The sequence below is a fragment of the Anguilla rostrata genome, chromosome 15 (assembly GCF_018555375.3).
Source record: "Anguilla rostrata isolate EN2019 chromosome 15, ASM1855537v3, whole genome shotgun sequence".
In the NCBI taxonomy this organism is placed as follows: Eukaryota; Metazoa; Chordata; class Actinopteri; order Anguilliformes; family Anguillidae; genus Anguilla; species Anguilla rostrata.
The window spans coordinates 5,996,867-6,017,594 of NC_057947.1; the positions used below are offsets into that span (position 1 = coordinate 5,996,867).

At 40.3% G+C, this 20,728-nt stretch overlaps 1 protein-coding gene and 1 pseudogene across 2 annotated transcripts in view; one reads left to right on the forward strand and one right to left on the reverse strand.

Annotated features, from left to right (window-relative positions):
* Window positions 1-1,621, reverse strand: part of LOC135240735 (NGFI-A-binding protein 1-like) — a 35,657-nt gene extending 34,036 nt beyond the window's left edge. The window contains exons 1-2 of one of the 2 annotated variants that reach the window (XM_064310633.1): window positions 1,427-1,621; window positions 1,286-1,364 (exon numbers count right to left, since the gene is read on the reverse strand). The gene's annotated coding sequence lies outside the window, so the exon portion shown is untranslated. Of the gene's footprint in view, window positions 1-1,285 lie in introns of both variants that reach the window. The other variant, XM_064310632.1, reaches the window with a different exon arrangement.
* A 12,145-nt stretch (window positions 1,622-13,766) lies between these two features.
* The window catches only part of LOC135240373 (insulin-like growth factor 2 mRNA-binding protein 2), a 60,405-nt pseudogene continuing 53,443 nt past the window's right edge, over window positions 13,767-20,728 (forward strand).

Consider the following 20,728-nt stretch of genomic DNA (forward strand, 5'->3'; position numbering starts at 1 on the left):
ATAATGAATACATGCATAAGCTCGCTTAAAACAGTTTGCATAATATGAGGAATAATATAAATCATAATTCTACAATGGCTACACACAGAGGTTAACAGCACTACCATTTAATGGAGGTTACTTTGTGTTATGGGATATGGGTTAGTGACACACTACTCTATTGGGTGGTTAGTTTGTTTAATCAGTCTAAAATTAAGTTAACAATGTAAAACAACAAGGTCATGGAATTTACTATTTCAGACCAACACAGACAACAAAATAAACAGCAGTAAAATGACCTGATCAGGTATTACAAGTTTGTAACCATTGTCTGGGATATCAATCATGATTAAATAAATAAATAAATAAAAAAATAAAAAAATTTTTAAACTTACCGTATCAGTTAAAATGAGTTGAGAATAGAAAATGCAATTCTTGAACCATAGATTTTATTTAATTATAATGGCTGTCTGTTTAAGACAGTCTTCAGACAGATTTCTCTTCTTGCATTTGTTATGAATGCCCCGATCAGGCATGAGTCACAAGGACTCAGGAAGCAGGACACATGTGAACTCATCACAGGAGCATCGTTCCACCGCCCTCACTGTCAAAGAAGACCGAAACTACTCCACAGCAAGACGTTTCATTCAGCAATATACGCATTGCTTGGAGGTTTAGTGGAAAGTGAGCACACTTCCTTAGATTGAACCTCGGTGTTTTTATTTTCCTGGAGTCTTTTAGCAATCAGAACTGGAGGACTTTTCCCAGAATGAACAAGATTTTTCAGTCGATACAGTTTTCAAAATTGAATGCGGTACATTTGTCCAGACTGTTTGGCATTTGCCAAAATGTGACCCATCGCATTGTACACCAGGAAGCAGTCTCAATACAACATTCTGCCTTGCTCCACAAAGATAGATAGATAGTTTATTTGTCCTCAAGGAGGAAATTCTTTTCCACAATAGGTGCATACATAACACAAACAGGTAAGACATTTATACAAAATACAGGATTCACAGGAACACTTAATTACAGGGGGTCACACAACAGAGACAAAAGGCATGGATTGACACTCTCTACACACCACAGACTGGATTTCTTGTAACTTAAGAGGTTACTTACTTAAAGCCCGTATGGCATGAGCAATTCATGTTGTTACAAACGCGTTCTCCACTGGCCAGTTATGTATTCTAGTACTGATGTGAGAAACGTTTGCAACGTAAAATGATGTGTGCAGCAGTGTTCGCTAAAAAGAAAGTTAATAATTGTTGCTGGCGTCGAACCAGGTCCTGAGAGTGGGCCTTACCTGCGACTTCACTGGGCGGTCCGACTTCGCCCCACAGGCGGACAGCTCACGCTGGTTAGGGTTTGCTTTAGTTCAGTTTCTCTCCCTTTGGCGGCTATGTGGCGTGGTTACGGGCATGGAGATAAATCAACAAAACAAAACGAACCGGCGTTTTCGTCTTCATCACACACGACACCGTAGCTCTTCTTGACTGCGGAACTCCTTTTAACAAGGCAAACTCACAGAACGCCACAAACACTGCGTCTTTCAGCAGAAATATGCAACAGTTGCGCTAACCTATTTGCATCAGCCCACCATTACACCTATCTTCCCAACACGCATGTGCATTTCCCTGAGCTCGTAAAGAAATCACATGGGTGTAACCCCACCCCCAGGACCACCTGGTTTACATCACTTGACCCCAGCAACCACTTATACAAATAAATGGAAAGGTTATAGGCACGATTATATGCGTGTTTGCGACTGTCTCATGTACTTGTAACAATGTGCTAACGAGTTGTATGTTACTGCAAGTTTTACTATGTTACTGCAACTAGGATGCACATGGCCACACTAAAGGTCATAAATGACAAAAAAACAATATGTCTAGGATTCCTCAAGACCACCTTTCATGTGTACAAAACGGTCACAACTTTGTAGCTTTCCACCTTTCAAGATCTTCCAAGCCACAAGGCTTCCTTGCAAAGGGATGGAGTTTTGCCACTTTTTTAATTTGCACAGGGGACATCCATACACCTGTCTGACCTTTTCTTCATAGGAGCAGTAGCTTTTTCATTAGGCTACTGCCTGACAACACTGATACATATAGTCAGTGGGAAAGAACTTGACCATGCCTCTCTATATGGTGCTCTGTTTGAGTTTGTTTCCTGAAAGACTCAACAGTCCTCGATGTAAGATCTGTAACCTTTTGGTAAATTAAGCCGCCTTCAACTCTGTGTGCACATTACATCTGTAATTGTTTTGTGCACTTTACCATAGCCTTTGCAGGGGCATTGCAAGCAATGCACTTAAGCTGCACTGGCAGAAATTGATCACCCAATTCCAAACCTCGATGATTTAGCCTTTAGAGATTTTCATTTTGATAAGGCCAGAGCTTTATCAAAGACAAATTGTTGTGAGGTTAATTGAGCACAAAACTGGCAAGAACAATTTGTTTTTGCTTTTTAAGAGTGGTAGACTGTCAATATTTAAAGAGATTTTGACATTGTGCAGCTAAAATCATTCCTCCATTTTGTAGTTTATTTCTATGAACATTAGACGATGATTCCCCCATGTACTTGTAGCAAATGTGCACAGTACCATTTACAGCCAAAAGTTTTCATGCACTGTGGACTCTATCTGTCCAAATAAAAATCCCTTGCATGCATGTAATTGTGGAGCTCTGACAAAATAGTGTATAGCAATTTGTGTCATTTGAACACAGTTGGTAGGGCTAGGTTTAATTAGTTTTACTTAATAAGCACCATCAGTGGTGGTGCTTTTCTGTTTGCCAAAACAAGTCTGAAAGTGAGGTATTTTGTTGAACGATTAATTAAAACATTGGTTGCAGGGTTTAATATAAAGCACTATGTTGCTGACAAGTTTCTAAAGGTTTTGAGAAACAAGAGACAGTAATCATATTTTAAGAGAATTGGTTCAAAAGAACAGCACCGTAGGATCACCACGCTTCTTATGAATGAGTGGTCCTCCCCCTGGTCATACTGGGTTTCAACACCCCCAGCTGCTCTGTCCTTTTAAATAGCTATTTAAGCAATATAGGGCCCCACAGATCAATGAAAGTCTTAGAAAATGCAATTGGTAGTCTATCTAGGGCCAGGCTCTTCCAGACTGATGTGTCATTTATTGCCATGATGTCCACCTCCATTATGCCCCCATTGCAGAAGCTCACATCTTCATTGGGCCTCTTCCTGTGAATAAGAGTAAGCACAGAGCTCACAGATTGCCTCTCCACTCCCTTCAATTTATATAGGGGATGTATATTGTCTTTCCAGCTGCCATTTTACAGCCTGTGATGTTTACAACTAGAATCAAAGACTGTCAGTCACAGTCCAGAATATTACCTTTACAAGGAGCACAGAAATACTGCTCCTCACCCCAAAAATACCCTCCTTCGATTTAGCCCTCACACCACCCCTTCTCGTCCCACACTCTACCACCTGCGCCTTCTGCCTTACGTGCTCCTGGGCAGAAAACGAGACCCTGGCGCTCCTCTCCCCTTCAACCACATGATCAACCTTCCTCTTTAATGCTGCTAATCGGGCACATCAAGTAGAGTTGTATACTGCAGCAAACACTTTCTAGATTATAGCTGGTGCAGAGAGCAATTTTAACGGTGCAACTGCAATACATGTCTCTCAAAGCCTCTGGGAACTTAAGATTCTGTGATAGTAATCTAGATATGTATTAATTAGACATTTCCAATAGAAGTACAATGCATCCATTAGCCTAAAAAAACTGCTAGCCCATTAAAGATACAATACAATTAGGTATGAATGCAGCACTACAACGCGTTCCTGAGCAAATTTTTTGGCTGATTGAACGCCTCTGTATTAAAGCTGTTTGTGAATACTATTCTTTTTAAATAACAGGTGACATGTTTTTTTTTTTTTTTAATGTATGTTTATAAAACTAAATTAAACTTAATTTTGCCGTTGAAGAACAAGGTGTACCTATCCACCCATTGGTTGTTTTTTTGTTGTTGTTGTTTTCATGGTCCCATATATGCAGGTTTCTGCTGCCCCCTAGTGACAACTATAATATACTGAAATTGAAAGAAAATTCAATGGGCCTAACAGTGGAGGCTCACTTGACTTTTAAAAAAAATATTGAAAAAACTACAGCAATTTTGACATCTTACACAAGAACACAATAGCACATTCACTCCCACAGTCACACATACATCATGACTCGCATGCATGTATGCATGCACACACACACACACATACTCACTATCACGATTATATACACTCACTATATGCATTATTGTAGCACATATTATTGGTCCATTACACTACATTTATTTTGCAGGAACTTTTATCCAATGCAACGTACAATAAGTGCAAACAAAAGGTCATTGGAACAACTACAAAACACAGGTCTGATAAGGTACAATACTCATTTTGTACAGTTATTCATAGCCACGAACACATTTAATCCAGTTCACACAGTGAACATTACTCTGACCTAACGCTAAATCAAACTGGGAGGCATTATAAGCTGAAACATCAAGACAATGATGCAAGGCACAATAAGTGCTGGATGGAGGTACATGTAACATGAGTGGCACAGGAGGTACATGTGTAGCATGAAATTTAAGTGATAGAAATGATCTGCAGTGTGGTGATAGTGCAGGTATAGTCCATATAATCAAAAATGGTCCATATATTCAGTATGTCCAGTATAAATTACAATGTGTTTGAATTATTTATTTGTGCCAAGGTGCCTGTTGGCATCACTTGCTAGCAACAGACAATTTCATGCTGAGTAAATTAAGATTGATATGCTTGTTGCCACCGCAACTGAGAACAAAATCTTCAAGTTGATAAGGGTGTCCCCATGTGCAGCCATAATCCAACACACTGCAGTATTCACAGCTACTTGGACACTGGGCTATTAGCAGAACGTGCGTAACACCAGTAGCCACTTGGCTAAGTACGAAAACCGCAAGTGGAGTACTGGGATAAGTCCACTTGTAGTCGGTACGTGAGGTTTCAGATGTATACCAGCAGGGGGCAGTATCAGCCCAGCATATTCCTCCTGAGAGGAGCTGACCGTGTTCTCCGGTCACTTCACACTGTTCCCAGGCATGGGGCAGAACCACCTAAAGGCAATCTTAACCAGGCGCGTGAGCTACACGCAGCCCTTCACAGGTGTGCATTTGGTTCTTTGATCGTGGATCATTATTTGGAAGCATACAAATACATCAGTACAGTGTTCGTATTCAGTGGGAAATACAATCCAAATTCGGTCTGGAATTTAATACTGTACAAAGAGGCTGTATTTTTAGATGTTTAATGTCATGACAAACATTTTAAGTTTTCTTGGTGCTAATATTTTATTTTATTTATTTATTTTTTTAAATATATCTTATATTTAAAAAAAAAATGTTTTTATTTATTTAATTATTTATATTATTTATTTATTTATTCATTATTATATATATATTATATAAATATATAATATATATTCATTTTTTTAAATTGTTATTTATTTTTTAAAATTAATGTTTTGTTTTATTTATTTTTATTTTATCTTTGTATTTTTTTATTTGATATTTTTCCAGCAGTGCCTTCATTTGACTTCTGACATCGGTTCTGTTAGTGTTAGGTGTTAGAATTTTATGGTTCGCTAATGTTAACTGGGTCTTGGCTGCAATTTGATGATTCTTATTTTTTAAATTTTATTTTATTTTTAATTTTCAATTTTTTTATTTTTTCCAGCACTGCTTTCAATTGAATTCTGATATCAATTCTGTTAGTGTTATTCAGAGTTTTATGGTGCACTAATGATAACTGGGTTTTGGCTGCAATTCTATGATTGTAGTTTTATAAATATATTCTATAAATATATTTTGTTAGGTTTGAAGAAAAATGCGAAAGAAGTCAAATGTCATGTTTTTAATGAGAATAATTTGAAGTGTGAAGCTAAATTAAGAATGCATGCTAATTATCAGAAAAAAGGGAAGTTGCCATATTTTAGTGTTTTGTGAGAAGAAGAGAAAGTGGAAAGAACAAAAGTGAAAAATTTGAAGCTGAAGAAAAGGAATGTTTTTGGAGTTGTGAAGTTAAGGTGGGAAATATTTGGATGAGACACAGTAATTAGTAATTACTAGTCTGTCCCAGTATTATTTCTTTATGTGAAGGTGTGTGCACAATTCTGATCAAACACTCATACAGTGTTACTCTTATTTATTTATCTTATTTGCAAAATCTATTCATTGCCCAAGCAAAATGGTCTAGATTTTGTAGACATTCTAGATATTGTCAGTGTGATACAAAAAGCCTGTGTCATCGAATCAATGTAATAGTCTACAGTAAGCATTATGGAATATGTAGTCTTCAGTGACATGGAGTATGATTTGGAGACATGAGTATGCAAGAACATGCTGGATCCTTTACCTGTGCTGCATGGATGCTGATCTGTGCCTGGGTGTGATTGGTCTAGGAGCCCCGTTGGGCTTCCAGGAGCATGAGCCCATGGGGGTCGGGAAAATCAGACAGTTCATGGCTTTGGTTTACTTTTTGTAGGTGAGGGTCAGTAAATTGCAGGGTTTTTTTTATTGTAAAGATTTTAAGCTTTGTTGACATGCAAAGACTCCCAAGTCAGGCTAGGACTGCTTAAGTTGTTTCCAGAGTTGGCCACAGGGGTCAGCTGTTTAAATGTCAGCCAGACCTGCAATGCTGCCAATAGGCTATGAAATTGCATGCTTCAGAATGCCCTCCCGACGTGGGACTCGCTGTCGATTGGTCACAATGGGCCAGGATCGTAGCCGAAATCCTTGCCTGTCCTCTGGCGGTCCTGTCCGCACTGGTCCCTGGCTCCACTGTCCGCCAGTGGGCGCTCTCCAGCGTTCCCCCTCGCCACTCCGGCCCTGTCACATCCGGATTACCCGCCACACCCAACCGGCCCTGTCCAATCACCGCAGCCACACCGCCACACCCAACCGGCCCTGTCCAATCACTGCAGCCACACCGCCACACCCAACCGGCCCTGTCCAATCACTGCCGCCACACCCAACCGGCCCTGTCCAATCACCGCAGCCACACCCAACTGGCCCTGTCCAATCACTGCCGCCACACCCAACCGGCCCTGTCCAATCACTGCCGCCACACCCAACCGGCCCTGTCCAATCACTGTCGCCACACCCAACCAGCCCTGTCCAATCACCGCAGCCACACCCAACCGGCCCTGTCCAATCACTGCAGCCACACCCAACCAGCCCTGTCCAATCACCGCAGCCACACCCAACCGGCCCTGTCCAATCACTGCAGCCACACCCAATCAGCCCTGTCCAATCGCCGCCCCCACGGCAACAGTGCAGGAGCCCTGTGAATTCAGTACAGGTGCATGTGGGGGGAATGGCTGCACTCTTTTTATATTAGCCCTTACATACTATGTGTGCACCCCGTGTCCACAGGGTCAAAAATTACCCTCCTTTGCCAGACCCCCTGCGACAACGCCTCTTCATTGAACTTTGGACCCAAAATCAATATTTTTGCATGTAATAAATCAGTGAATAGCAGTTTTCCTACTTCACAGTCCAGAGAGACTATTTCTTCAGTATACACCACTCGTTTTTACTACAAAACACACATAATTGATTTTTTTTTTTTTTTGCTGTAATAAATGTGTGGTGCGTGACTTCGATTGACTTCTGATTTCATAACTAACAGTCTTTGTACATTGATGGGGTGCTGCTTTTATAAAAATATAAAAAAGGATAATGTTGGACTTTTTCTAATGGTAGGGCCTCTCTAAAAAAAAATCATTTCATACTGAAAATGTTTAATTTAGGGAATTTTCACTGTTCAAAACAGTTGCTTTTGACCCTGAGGGCGACACAAAGGTTAAACTGTCATACAATCCTGCACAGAATACAACAATAAATAACAGAAATGAAAGTAAAATAAATGAAAATACAGCAGTTTAAAATGCGTAAGAAGTTGTCCTCTTTTTTTCACAGCAAGGTGAAGGTATTCAACACAGTAAAATACTGTTGGACCTCTAATCCTAAGGGTTTTAGCATCTCAGAGCAGCTGTGGCCCCCAGACAGTGGAGACACAGGACGCGTGTAGGAAGATCGCTGTCCACCCCTTCTATATCAGCACAAGCCCCCCCCCCCCCCTCCCCCGAGCTCCCTTCCCACGCACACCACCAGCCACCACCCTTCCGATCCCTGAGAGTTTGCGGAGGCCCTGTTGTTCCCACACATGCTATCTGTTAGCATAAACTACATCAGCTTCCCTTTCCATGTCATCTGTAGATCCAACCTTCACCTTGGCTTCAGGTATCCCAGCCACATCACATTCAAACTCTGATCTCTCACGGCCGCACCCTTGAGTTCAACGGGTTCGATTTGCGCCGCGTCCGTGTCGACACTTCGCGGGATTTCTGCACATTTGACATTTTGTGCTATCCGCGCCATGCCTTTTTTGTCGTATGTCTCTATTTCTGCAGTACAGTTTGTGGTCTGGATGACATTTAAGTGACTTCTGAGGTCCGCGATGTTGCGTTTTATCTTCAGCCATTTGGGTTTGAAAAGCATGCGCCCATTGCACGGAATCTGTCTCCACCATCGCGCTCACAGGCCGGTCTCTCAAACATTAGAAAATGGCTTTCATCTGCCCCCCTAGCACTCGCGTGTGACATATTTTACAAGGAGGGAATCAATTCTTGCAGTGTGAAACACGATGCCGTAGCACTTCTGTGTAACATAGCTCACACCGAGAGAAGCCGTTCCTTCCCTGTTCAACCGTTTAGTTTACCATGATCGTCCAGCACAGAGTGGACGCTTATGTAAACGTGGGTACCGCTCCAAGTGTCGTCGCGTTCGTAGAGAATCTTATGCTGTTTCTGTTGTATACTTGGGTAGATTTATTCAAAATGTAAGGTTTTTATCGAGATGGAGGAGACTGCAGTGACTGTGAGTAATTGCAGTGTCCTTATTTCTGAAAACGACAAAGGCAATGTTCATGCTGGGATGTCATCTTGTCCTCATTTAGCTAGTCTAGACTTCTGAAATTAAATGTATTTTGATTAAGGTATTATATTTGAGAGTGTTCATGTTGTTCCGGATTGGGCAATGGCTATGTTTAAATATTTGCAATATTTGTCAATTAGAATGTTTTTTTTTTTTGCTCAGTGGCTTTGAGGTTATACATTCAAAGATTGTCATTGTAACATTTTGTGGGTAGTATTTTATCTGAATTATGCTCTAAAATTCTATGCATTCTAGAATATTCCGATTTCTTCACTGAAGTTGTGGACTGAGTCTATTGCATTGTACCCTCAAAGCAGTGAGCATGACTATTTAAATCTTTATATGATTTGAGATTTTTTTATTTTATTTTATTTTTTTAGGCTAAGGAGTGTGCCAGTGGAATGGAGTTGGATGGCTGAAGGAACAGAGTTGACTTCTCAATCACAACAAGGCCACATACTCCCACGCCTGGAATCTACATGGGATGCTTCTAAACCCCTCGGAAGGAAGTTGAAAGCCATGATCCGAGTTGCCTTTTTCCTTTCGCTCATATTTTGCCTTGCTTGATCCAGGGTCGTGTAAACCCTTTGCAATGGCAAAACGTATGGCACAATAGCAAACTATAAAGGCATAAATATAGGCAAGAATGCACATTACAGATGCCTTGCTTTCAGGCGTCTGGCACTGTTGTACTGTGAAGGCGACATAGTCAGGAGGTAAGACCGATTGTCTGGCAGTGAGGGTGCGGTTCAAACCCCGCCCTGGACGTGTCGAAGTGTCCTTGAGCAAGACACCTAACCCCTAACTGCTCTGGCGAATGAGAGGCATCAATTGTAAAGCGCTTTGGATAAAAGCGCTATATAAATGCAGTCCATTTACCATTTACCAAGGTACTTTATAAGCTGCTGTATAAAAATTACATCTTGTGATGGAGAGTAAAATCAGTCAGGTTGTTGGTGGTGTCCAGAGGATCACTGATTACTGGAAAGGTGACGGCTTTGACTGCGCCTGACCGTGATGTGACTATCCTCTGCAGTAGTGGAGGTGGAGGAGGCCCAGATGTTAGCTGTCGCTGCTTGGAGGGTTGCTATGACGGGACATAACCATGGCTATGGCCGTTATGATGATCGGGACTACTGCAGGTCTTACCAGTGAACAGAGGAAGGATGTCAATTTATAGGCTGTCGACACTCAGTCCTTTGCCACTGGGATGTCAGAGATTTTATATAATTTATTAATACCCAAGGTTTTCATTGTAGTTTGGCCTTGGATAAATTGTTTACAAATGTGTAAGGTGCCCCCGCATCATGAATACAATTTATAAAGTGACATTTCTAAGAGACCCTGCACGAACTGTCAGTAACGATTACAAATAAAACTGAATGTGGTTGATCTTCATACTTCCTGGTATGTAAATGGGACATTGTATGCTTATGTTTTTGATCAAATTTCTCAACTTCTGATTCAAGCAGATTAGAATTTGAAATTTGGTGTTTTACCAGATGTGCGTAACAGCGGTGTTGGTCCTAGCAGGCCCTGTTTTTTTTTTTAGATCTTTGGACAGTTGCTAAGCAGCCGTGAATAAACATGTTAAGTTCTCTTGAAAGTGCCGAACTGCTTGTACTCCGATTCCAGCCAAAGGTCCCCCTCTCTCTACTACAGTCCAGGGGCTTACAGATCCAGGTCCCAGTCGCGCTTCCCCCCCCCCCTTCCCCAACGTTAATACTGTTCGCAGGCTGGTGTGGGCTTAATATCACAGTGCAGGATTTGATTCTGACACCCTCTTCAATACATATACAGTATATCAGCCTTATACACTGTCACTGCAATATCATGTAGAGAAGTTATATTTAAATGCACATTTCAATGTTAATTTGCATGAGGACAGCTCTCACAGGCATCTGTTCCTTCTACAGATTATTAATTAAGAGTTGAACATCTGGAATGGTGTTCACTGAAAATGACTGGGATTTGTGGTGGGTGGCTTAGGTTGGTTCTGTGGATTTGGGTTTGGGGGGGGAGGGGGTCAGGGTAAAGGAGAATTTTGATTAGTGAAGCACCTGACAAAATGGCCTTTCTGCCCTATTTCTGCATGCGTTGTGCTTATCCAGCTGAATACAATATCTGCTGTATTTTTGCCCTATTTTTCAAAATGTGTAAATGTACACCAGTGCTTTACAGTTTTGTTTTGTTGAATTTGAGCTCCTGTTTGAGTGGTAAGGCTGCAGAGCTCTTGTCCAGTTCAGCGTGATTTTAAGTTGGCAGTATTCAATACTTTTTTCTTTTTTACACTTTTTGCGTATTTGTCCTGTGTCATTTTTTTTTTCTATATGTATTTGCTTAATGCAATTTTGAGTTTTCCTAACATGGTTCCTGTCATTGCATATGTGCACCTGCAGCTATGAGAAGTCTGGTCTTCTGAAGAAACAAATGGACTTATTCTGACTTGTTTTTATTGAAGGGAGCATGCAACGAGTGCCCTGTATTGAATGGGCTCTTATCAAAATCTCTCATGTGTTTAGGCCAGGAGGAACCTAGATGCTTCCTTTTCCACTTCTACTTCCATTGAATAATGTGACCTCACAGTGCAGTAGCATGCTTTCAAATCACTCAAATCAATGCATGGACGGCCTGTAAATGAACAGGGTAAAGCTTCTGCTGTTCAGGGTCTTGAAGCTGCAATGCGTGAATTCACAGCGTGAATGAATTTGCGCCGTTGTGTTGACTTTCTGTTGAGCTTTCAGGCTTTTCCATTGGCACATTGCTTACTTGAAAACCTCTTATAACCACACAACCATGATCTTCCATTCTCCAGTGCTTCAAGGGGGAAGTGTTTTTGGTGTGGCAGGTAAGCTGATGCTCAGCAGGGGATATGAACCCCTTGTCAACTAGAATGCTGTCAAGAAATAACTAGGAATTCTGTTAGCCTTCTGTAATCCTTTTTTATATATAACATGTAAATGACAAGGATGCAACAGAAGTCTCATTAAAGGGATGCTCAGTTTATCTTAATAGGGTGTGCTGGTCCCTGTTTATAGTAATTTGTACATACTTCAGTAAAGTGAAAAATATGTGGTTTAAGGTAATAAAAAAAGAGTAAATGAAAATAAGCCCAAATGTTTTTTCTGTTGTTGCCTTAGTTCATTAAGTGATTAAATTATGTGGTTATTCTGATATGTTGTTATGAAGCCGTAACTGATGGGGTAAAGCAGCAGAGGCTAGTCTGCAGTGTGAGAGAAATTCACATCAGAAATGGGAGAATCGCTAAAATCACTCAAGGGACAACAGAGACTATTATTTAACATTTCCTTTTGTCACAGAATGGACTGTAACCAACAGTGTTCTCAGGCTGCCCGCAATGCCACGCAAAATAAGAAAAACTGTTTAAACATTGTACAATAGGGCCAGGAATATGGAAATGTAAGTAGATGTGTGAAAGTCTGAGGCATGATAAATTTCTCTTGGTAGTTCTGATGATTCAGTGTTTAAATTGCTTTAAGTTTATGTGGTCTCTATCTTTGTGACAACTGAGATGCCTACCTACAAGTAATAAGGTTTATTCAATGTCAGCGGTCATACTCGGCTGTTTTGAGCATAGCTTACCTGCTTCCTCTTCGGAATACATTTACGTATGATAAATTTGCGTATGATACATTTGATAAATTCGAAACTCTAACATCTAACATCAGCGTATGAACTGAAATCAAATTTATACAAGAAGCAGAAACCGCTCAACTCTGGACATGAACTGTTCTCCAATGTACAGTATGTTCCGCACGCTGCGGTTGCTCCAGCAGTGCGCCCGTTAGTCTCTCCACCAGTCTGCCAGTTCTTCCGTGTATGGGGGCGTGTGCTTTCACATCGAGGAGGCCCAATTTCGGCAGCATTTGTCTACTGGGAATTCAGGGTGGAAGGTTTAGTCGGACGGGGAACGCCGCGTACTTATCCTTCAATCAACGGTCCATTTTACGTACAGTACAACTAGAAGGCTCTCTGAGAGGGGCATAGCGATGAATGGCAGCAGAGATCATTGCAAATGGAGTCGTATCACCCCCTCTCTCCCCCTAACCCCCTATCCCCCCCCCCCCCCCCCCCCCCCTTCTGCGCATGGTTGCGCATGGTGCTACAGAGCCTGGGTTTAAAAACGTGTACAGAATGCAGAATGGAATCTGCATGGAATCGTTACACCGTGTTTCATTCCGTACGAAAATTTCCCTTTACAAAATTGCTTAGCTGTAGCCTTTGCCTACAGGTCATTGTAGCTTACGGACCTTTTGTTGATTGAGTAGTAGCCTACAATATACTTACCCTCTATTTACCTGGTATCCTGACAAACCATGCATTATTTGCGTAATTTTCAATAGGCCTAATATCTGTTGTTTTTTCAAACAAATATAGTGGCTCCGTTCATTCAAATCGTATTTTAATAGCCGAATTATTTTATTGGTGTATATTTATTTTATTATTGTATTGAATTACAAATATTAATCTCTTAACGTATTTGTACTTTAATGTTCTTAATGGGCGCGGGTTGCCAACTGAAACTCATTATATTTGTCCAGGGATAGCCAACATTTATTTCACAAATGACTAGCAGATTCATAGCAAAGTCAAGTGATTGATATCAGAATTCAATTAACGGCTCAATCAAATTAATTGGACTGTTGAATCAAAATACAGTGTACGCGTGGGTCCACAGGACCAGGATTGGGAGACCACGTTCTCAAGCACCCTCCCATTAGCGCTGCTGCTACTGCTACTATTTAAAGAGTGAATGAACGACTTCGCTGACTCCCACAACCCACCTCTTGCTTTATGGATGGGTGATCTTGGTGCCGCTTGGCACTTGCATGTCAGTTCGCTTAGAGCACTGATGCGGTCGCCCACAAACACGTTCGGGCGGCAAACAATTTTTCAGATATTTTTAAAGCAGATTTTATTTAGAGGCGGTGCTTGTAGGTTCCAGAATAACGTCGTGTCGAAACGCCACTTTTTCCCTACCCCAGGCAAAAGTGTTTGACCACGAGCGGAGTTGGAGTCTGGGGTCGACTGGATAGGGGGGCGATTGCCGTTTTCATTGCAGTTTTTTATATTTTATTTTTGTTTCATTTTGGTATTTTCGTCTAGGATTTTTTGTCTAGGTTTTATGTCCACATCAGGATTTATTTCGGATCATGAACAAACTATACATCGGGAATTTGAGCCCCTCAGTCACCGTCGAGGACTTGAAGCAGCTCTTTAGCGAGAGGAAGCTTCCCCTGACCGACCAGGTTCTGCTCAAATCCGGCTATGCCTTCGTGGATTCCCCCGACCAGAATTGGGCCATAAAGGCGATTGAGACTTTGTCAGGTATGAACGTCAAAAACTCTTGAGATCGCCCGCTCGCGACAGATAACAGTGTCCTTTAAGATGAAAATGTAGAAACAATGAGAAAGTAACGTTATAGGGAAATCTTAGTAGGATTCAGGTCTGGTTGGCGTACGCACAATGTTGCAATCAATGCAGGAGTTTAGAGAGCTCGTAACTCCTCACAATTTCACGACGTATGCGCTCAGCAGTGTGTTCCATAAACACCACTGAAAAGTACACCCGTTGTACTGTGTAGATAACGCACAAAACCTAGCGATGTATAGTGATAGTGGTTTTGAATGGTGCTGCTTACCAATCACCCATAGAAAATGTGGGGTGGTGTGATGCTCGAGTAGGCATAATTATTTTTCAGTTATTATTTGTCTTGATTTTTTTGAAAAGACTACACAAAGGTAACCAAAAAGAATGTATCAAATCCACGTTCATATTGTGCCTAGGCAGGTTTTTACGAGGTGTCCTGTGGGTCGATGATAGGGGTCCAGGGAAAAGTAGTAATAAACAGGTAGCTGGGGGGGACGAGGTGCAAAAAAAGAAGAATTTTTGCCCCTTGCACGCAGTTCAATGAAAGCCCACTGTTAGGGGCAGAGGGGAAGACGATCCTACAAGAGGACCAAGAGTCTGCCTGTGAAGTCTTAACTATCTTTAAGGTCTCACGATTTTTTGCTGGAAAAAAGCCCTCTCACAACCAAGTGGTTTGTGGAATTGGAAGGCATGGCTGCCCATTCCTCATTGTGAGTTTTTAAATAAGAGCTCATCGGGCTCTTGGCGCCGATTTCCTCAAATCTAAGATGTAAATAGAATTCCAAATTGGTATTTTATCAGCAAGTGCTGTGCTCTTGGCTGGGAAATCAAAAGACATATATTTGTTAATTTGATTTAATAAACTTTTGGTGGGTTTCCTCCCTGAAAGCGTTTAATGTAGTTAAGTGCCTTTAGAACGCTACAGAGTTAAAATAAATGTCACAATGTGCTCCAAACAGAACGAGCTGTCGCCTCCACACAGTGACATTTGTAACATTAACCATTTGAGCGTTTTAGTTGATCTATTTTTCCTCCTTACAGGAAAAGTTGAATTACACGGGAAGGTGATCGAGGTAGACTACTCAGTTCCCAAAAAACTAAGGTAATGTTATTCTGTTGTACTCTGTGTCACTAATAAGTGCTAGGTGAATGCTAACCACGTCATCCAGTCATTCAATTGGGAATATAAGGGCACATGTTGTTGTTGTTGTTTTTGTTGGTGTGTATGTGTTTGAATAATAGTACCATTACTATATAATAGTTTCTAAAAGGGTGAAAACGACCAGCATATGACAACATGAGCATGCATTTTAGTATACTAAATATATTTTAAATATATATTTTGTGTTAATTGTTTCACAAGTGCGAAATGGCTTGAACGATATATTTTCTGTTTTAAGGCTGAAATGCTCCATCTTCTTTACGTTAAATAGACAAGGCACCAAAGGATCCGGCGTATTCTTTCCTTTTATCATAAATGATAAATCATAAATGATAAAAGCTGGACCTTTGTCGCTTTTTAACTTAACATTAATTTGTGTGAAATGTAAGTCAGTTTATCACAATCACCAAGATCCCCATACGGTGTTTCGCGTAACCTACAATGACTTGAGATCTTACTATTTTTAAAAAATCATACTACTTTTCTAAAATGACCAATTTAAAGTTTCATTTAGGTGCTCTGACATGTGCCATTTATAGGCCCGTGTCTGTAACGCTGTCTTCGGAATAAATGCGGTTTTTTATAGTTCAGCGGTTGTTTATTGATCAGATGACGGAGTCTCTTAAACTAGGCATAATTTACAATTTGGCAATTGCAATGGTCTGAATAACTTAAAGGTATGCAGTTGACTGGATTATCTGACGTTGATATATTAATGTTGTTGGAATTATGCTGTGTTTGCGAGCCTATTATAGTCATGCTTTCATAAAGCGGACACAGTTTCGTTTTCAGTCGTAATATATAGAAAAATGCGCCAGAAATTAAAATATAAATATATTTAGCCGTATGAACGTAACAGAAATTCAACCAGGGACGCCATAGTGATGCCTGCAAGAACTTACACACAACGTGACACCTCTCAGTGAATATTCAGGGCCTTAGTGCACGTGACTTGTGTAGTCTCTCTTTTTCTCGACCGTCCTCCTCAAAGTCGACTGCTACTGAAACTTTTGTTATTGTAATATCTGTAACAAAGTTCGGACTTAATCCTATTTTCAATGAAAACACGTGAATCTGTGAAGTTACATAAGCGTCTCCTATAGCGAGACGGGCCTGTCTAAACCAACGCCTTTTCAGAAAAAAAACAACAATTGTCCAAAGCACGGAACAATACGAACAGACGAACAGGCCTGCACACATCGAAAATGTGGCATCAAAGAAGGTCCTCGTCATACGTTTAATTTAAAGCTAGATTCGCCTTAGTTGGCCACACTGCATCGTACAGCCGCAACAAGGCTATTTATGTGTGTAGCTAAAATGGCCAGAGCCCAGATTTGTAAGACGCATGGCAGCTGGAGTAGCACTGAGTAGGCCATAGTAACGGCCTGCAGAATTAGGTATTCTGAAAGCGTGTCTGGGGCTCATTGGCAATGCGTGTGGACCATACCATTGAGCGAGGTTCCCTGCATAGATCCCAGTTCTGTTTGTTACCTGCCATTTACAGCCCTGCTACGCTAGGTTGTATACACTGAATGACACGCTTTGAATCTGTCGGGATGCTTTGAATTTCCACCGTCACGGTTCAAGGGGTGTATGGTAGTTTTAAGCATTTTGGTTTTTATTGTGTAGGTATTTTGGTGGTTATTGTGTAGGCCTGCATTATTAACTTTTGAAACAAACACAGTTAATAATAGAGTCTTGCACTTGCAAAAGTGGCTACTTAGTTGAAATAGGTTCACTACCAAATCACTTTATGATAAAATCTAATTTAATATTGGGAAGTTATATGTATGATATGTTAAAATTTTTATTTTAGGCTAGAGGCTTTATTGTGACTGTGTGCAGCGATGAGTTCTGCAGTTAGGTGGGGAAAGGACAGTGGCGGTATTTCTGAATCTATACATTTCCGATATATTGCTGTATATATTATGGTGCTGCTAAATACATTATTTGTAAAACAGACAAACACTAGTGACATTTTATTACAGATTTATAAGTAGATTGAATTAATGCAATTTAAAGGCATTTGTGAAAAATAATTCAAGAAAGCAGCATTTCCGCAGCACGTTTCAAATGCACGTGTGAATTAATTTTCTCAGGATTAATTTTGTGTGGTTGAAATGCCATGCAAAGTGAATACTAATGTGCAACTGAGCTAGAGGTTGTAACATATTGATGCATGTCTAATTGCCTGATGGATCTACCTTGTCTCTTTGTATTTCAAATTGAAAAGCACTTTCCGAAAATAGTTCTAAGGATCATTTTTGGATCTTGATTTAGAGTGTTAATGTTTATTATGTTGTTTGACAAAGCTCTGAGGGCATCTCTTTTTTTTCTTCTTTTCTTACAAAAGCATTTGTGTGCTTCTTGTTTGTGTATTTAAATTACATTTAAATTCTTAGTTTTTGTAACTGTACAGAAAACATTCTGAAATCCCAATTTGTATGATTTGATGTTGGTGTGTGCATTTTCACTATGTGTACAATTGATTTAGTCTTAACTGAAATTTCAGAAACTCTTAAGTGCATTAAATAAGCGTATATAAACATTTGAATGTTTCACTTTACATTTATATTTTTGTGGAGTCGAATGGGAAAAAAATCATTTTACAGTTTATTGAGTACCTCAATATATCTACAAATAAGGAAAAAAAATATTGCAGTTTAATATTTTTGAAAATGTAAATTTATATGCTTTGTTTTTGTATGGAGTGTTTGCCACTTAATTGTGTTGAATGACTGGGTAAATGCTATCTAATATTTCACCCCACAAATTTCACAATGTTTAGAAAGGCTAATACAGTTGTGTGCACTGTGTAGATTCAGTGCTGCCATTATACATTTAAGTTATGTTTATTTACAGGGTGACAGTGTTCAACTTGCAAGTTATTTGGTAGCTTACTGGAGAAAAATTATGTGATTACAGTATGAGCAGTACTGACACATTGAAGGTGATCCCCTGTATTCAACTCTGGGCTTTTTAGAGTGTGTGGACTGTATTTAAAATAGTGTCGGTTGTTTGATAACAGCAAGTAATGTAAACCAATATTTAACTGATTTGCTGGGGGTAGTACAGGTCACTAATGCTTTGTGATTTTGCTGTTCATTTGGGATTAAGGCTCAATTTTAGTCTTAAAACGTCAATATACATTACAAATACTTATTATTATTATTATTATGTGCTTAGCAAATGTGAATGTTTAATATGACGTTCATACACTTTTAATTGAAATATTTTGAGGTGACAAAAATTATGTTGAAAAAAGGGCACTGATCTTGTATTTATTAAAGAAGGCTAAACCACTTTGTGCACTTATTGATTCAACCTTTCATTTTAATATAAAGAGGGCAATTAATACCCTTACTTGAAAGGTTTCAAGTGGTGTCCTTGCCTCTAAAAAGAAAACAAAAATTCTGTTCATGCCATTTAAAGTATTCACCAGTTAAATGTACTTTGGGTGGAATGAGACCCAAAACCTTGATTCGCACATTGACTAATATTCACACATTGAGTAATAATAAAAGCCTCATATGCTGAAATATTATGCAATATCCTCAGATGCTACAAGTTGGTAAAAATAAAAGATCCTCTTGTGGACAGTTGACTTTGGCCCACGTATAACCACAGAATCTTATGACAAGTGCATTTGATATTGATCTCGTCGAGAAATGAATCAGACACCTTGATTATGCTGTCATTAGTATAGTATTTAGCTAAAATGTGTTATTGATATGGCTAACATATTTGGATGATTACAAATGTTGTAAAAACAGAAAATCAATTAACTTCTAAGAGTTTGCATGAAGTTCAAATTATTTTTCCATGCCAGTCGGAGGGGGTGCGGGGGTTTAGGGTTAAGGGGCCCGGTGCATCCCATGAACTCAATTCAGTGGCAATGGTTCTGAGGTGGGGGGGGGGGGGGGGTGCTAGGGACCTGTGTTCTCCTCAGCTGCCCCCTCTGTTCTGCAGTTGTCTAGGAGCATGTAGTCATGCAAGGGTTAGAGTCCTGGGCTGTCTGGTGGCTTGAATTCCACTTACAGTACGTCACGGTTGTGGTATTATTGATCAAAGTCACTGTAGCTGCTAATATAAGTCAAACTGCATGAATTGGTTCCATCGCACGCCGGATTCAACATGGCTGCCATTCTGAGTCGCCCTAGCTGAGCGCGAAAGCGTTCAACGCGGAAACGCTGAAAAGGAACGTACCAGTGGGTCTGCGTTAGGGCTGCCCCTCTGTGAATTTGGGTGGGGGCGGGAATCTGAGTTGTCTTGACTGCTTGGAGTTCATGGCACCCCGCCCCCCCCGCCGATTGCGGGGGTCTGAGACTGCATGGATTCGCCAGATTCGTCTCTCGACTGAAATGTTGGCGTAAATATTGTGTGCAGAGATGACCACAGGAGGGAGTTTGGTGACAGGTGTGGGTGCAGTGTCTCTGTGGTCTGGGAAGGGCTGCGAGCCACGTGCGGTGTGTGGCAGTGTAGAACGTGAAACGCCTCACACAGTGTCTGCTGTGTCGTGTGGAGGAGCTTGCTTTCATGAATTTGTGCCGCTTTTACCAGAATATGTTTCATCGTGTTTCAATTAAAGCTGCACTTCATTGTTCTTGGGCTCTGTGTATGACACAAACAACTAAAAAGGCAGAGATAATATTAAAAAGACGGACCCCGGTTTTAGGTTGTGGATGTGTCTGCAGGCGTAGGAAGTTGCACTGCAGGTTCACACTGGAACGAAAGATCTGGTTTATGGGTAGAATCTTTCAGAGCTTGTTGCAACTTTAAAAAATCAAAGGTGTTCTGGCAATGGTTGATAAAAATGTATTTTTGTTTGAAAATGGTCTTTGAATCCTTTGAAGTTAATTTTTCATGGTCAGATTAGGAATTTGCTTTGTGGATTTATTTTACGGTTCACGTTGATAATTTACTTTGACTGTCTTTAGTATTTACATCGGGTTTTCCTCATTTAAGTTTGTGAAATTGAACTTCTGGAGTAGTTCATAGTCAGTATAGTTTTATTTTTTCAATCATTTCTGAAAGGTAAAGAATATATATTTTTTGTTTAAGTTACAGAAGTCTACTATTTGTGTTTTTAAAAACACATTTTGAATTAAGATTAGATAAGATAAGACTGTTCGAGCTATCATTTTTGATTGGCTGCTTGTATTAACATCAGTAAATTTATTTGCAGTCAATT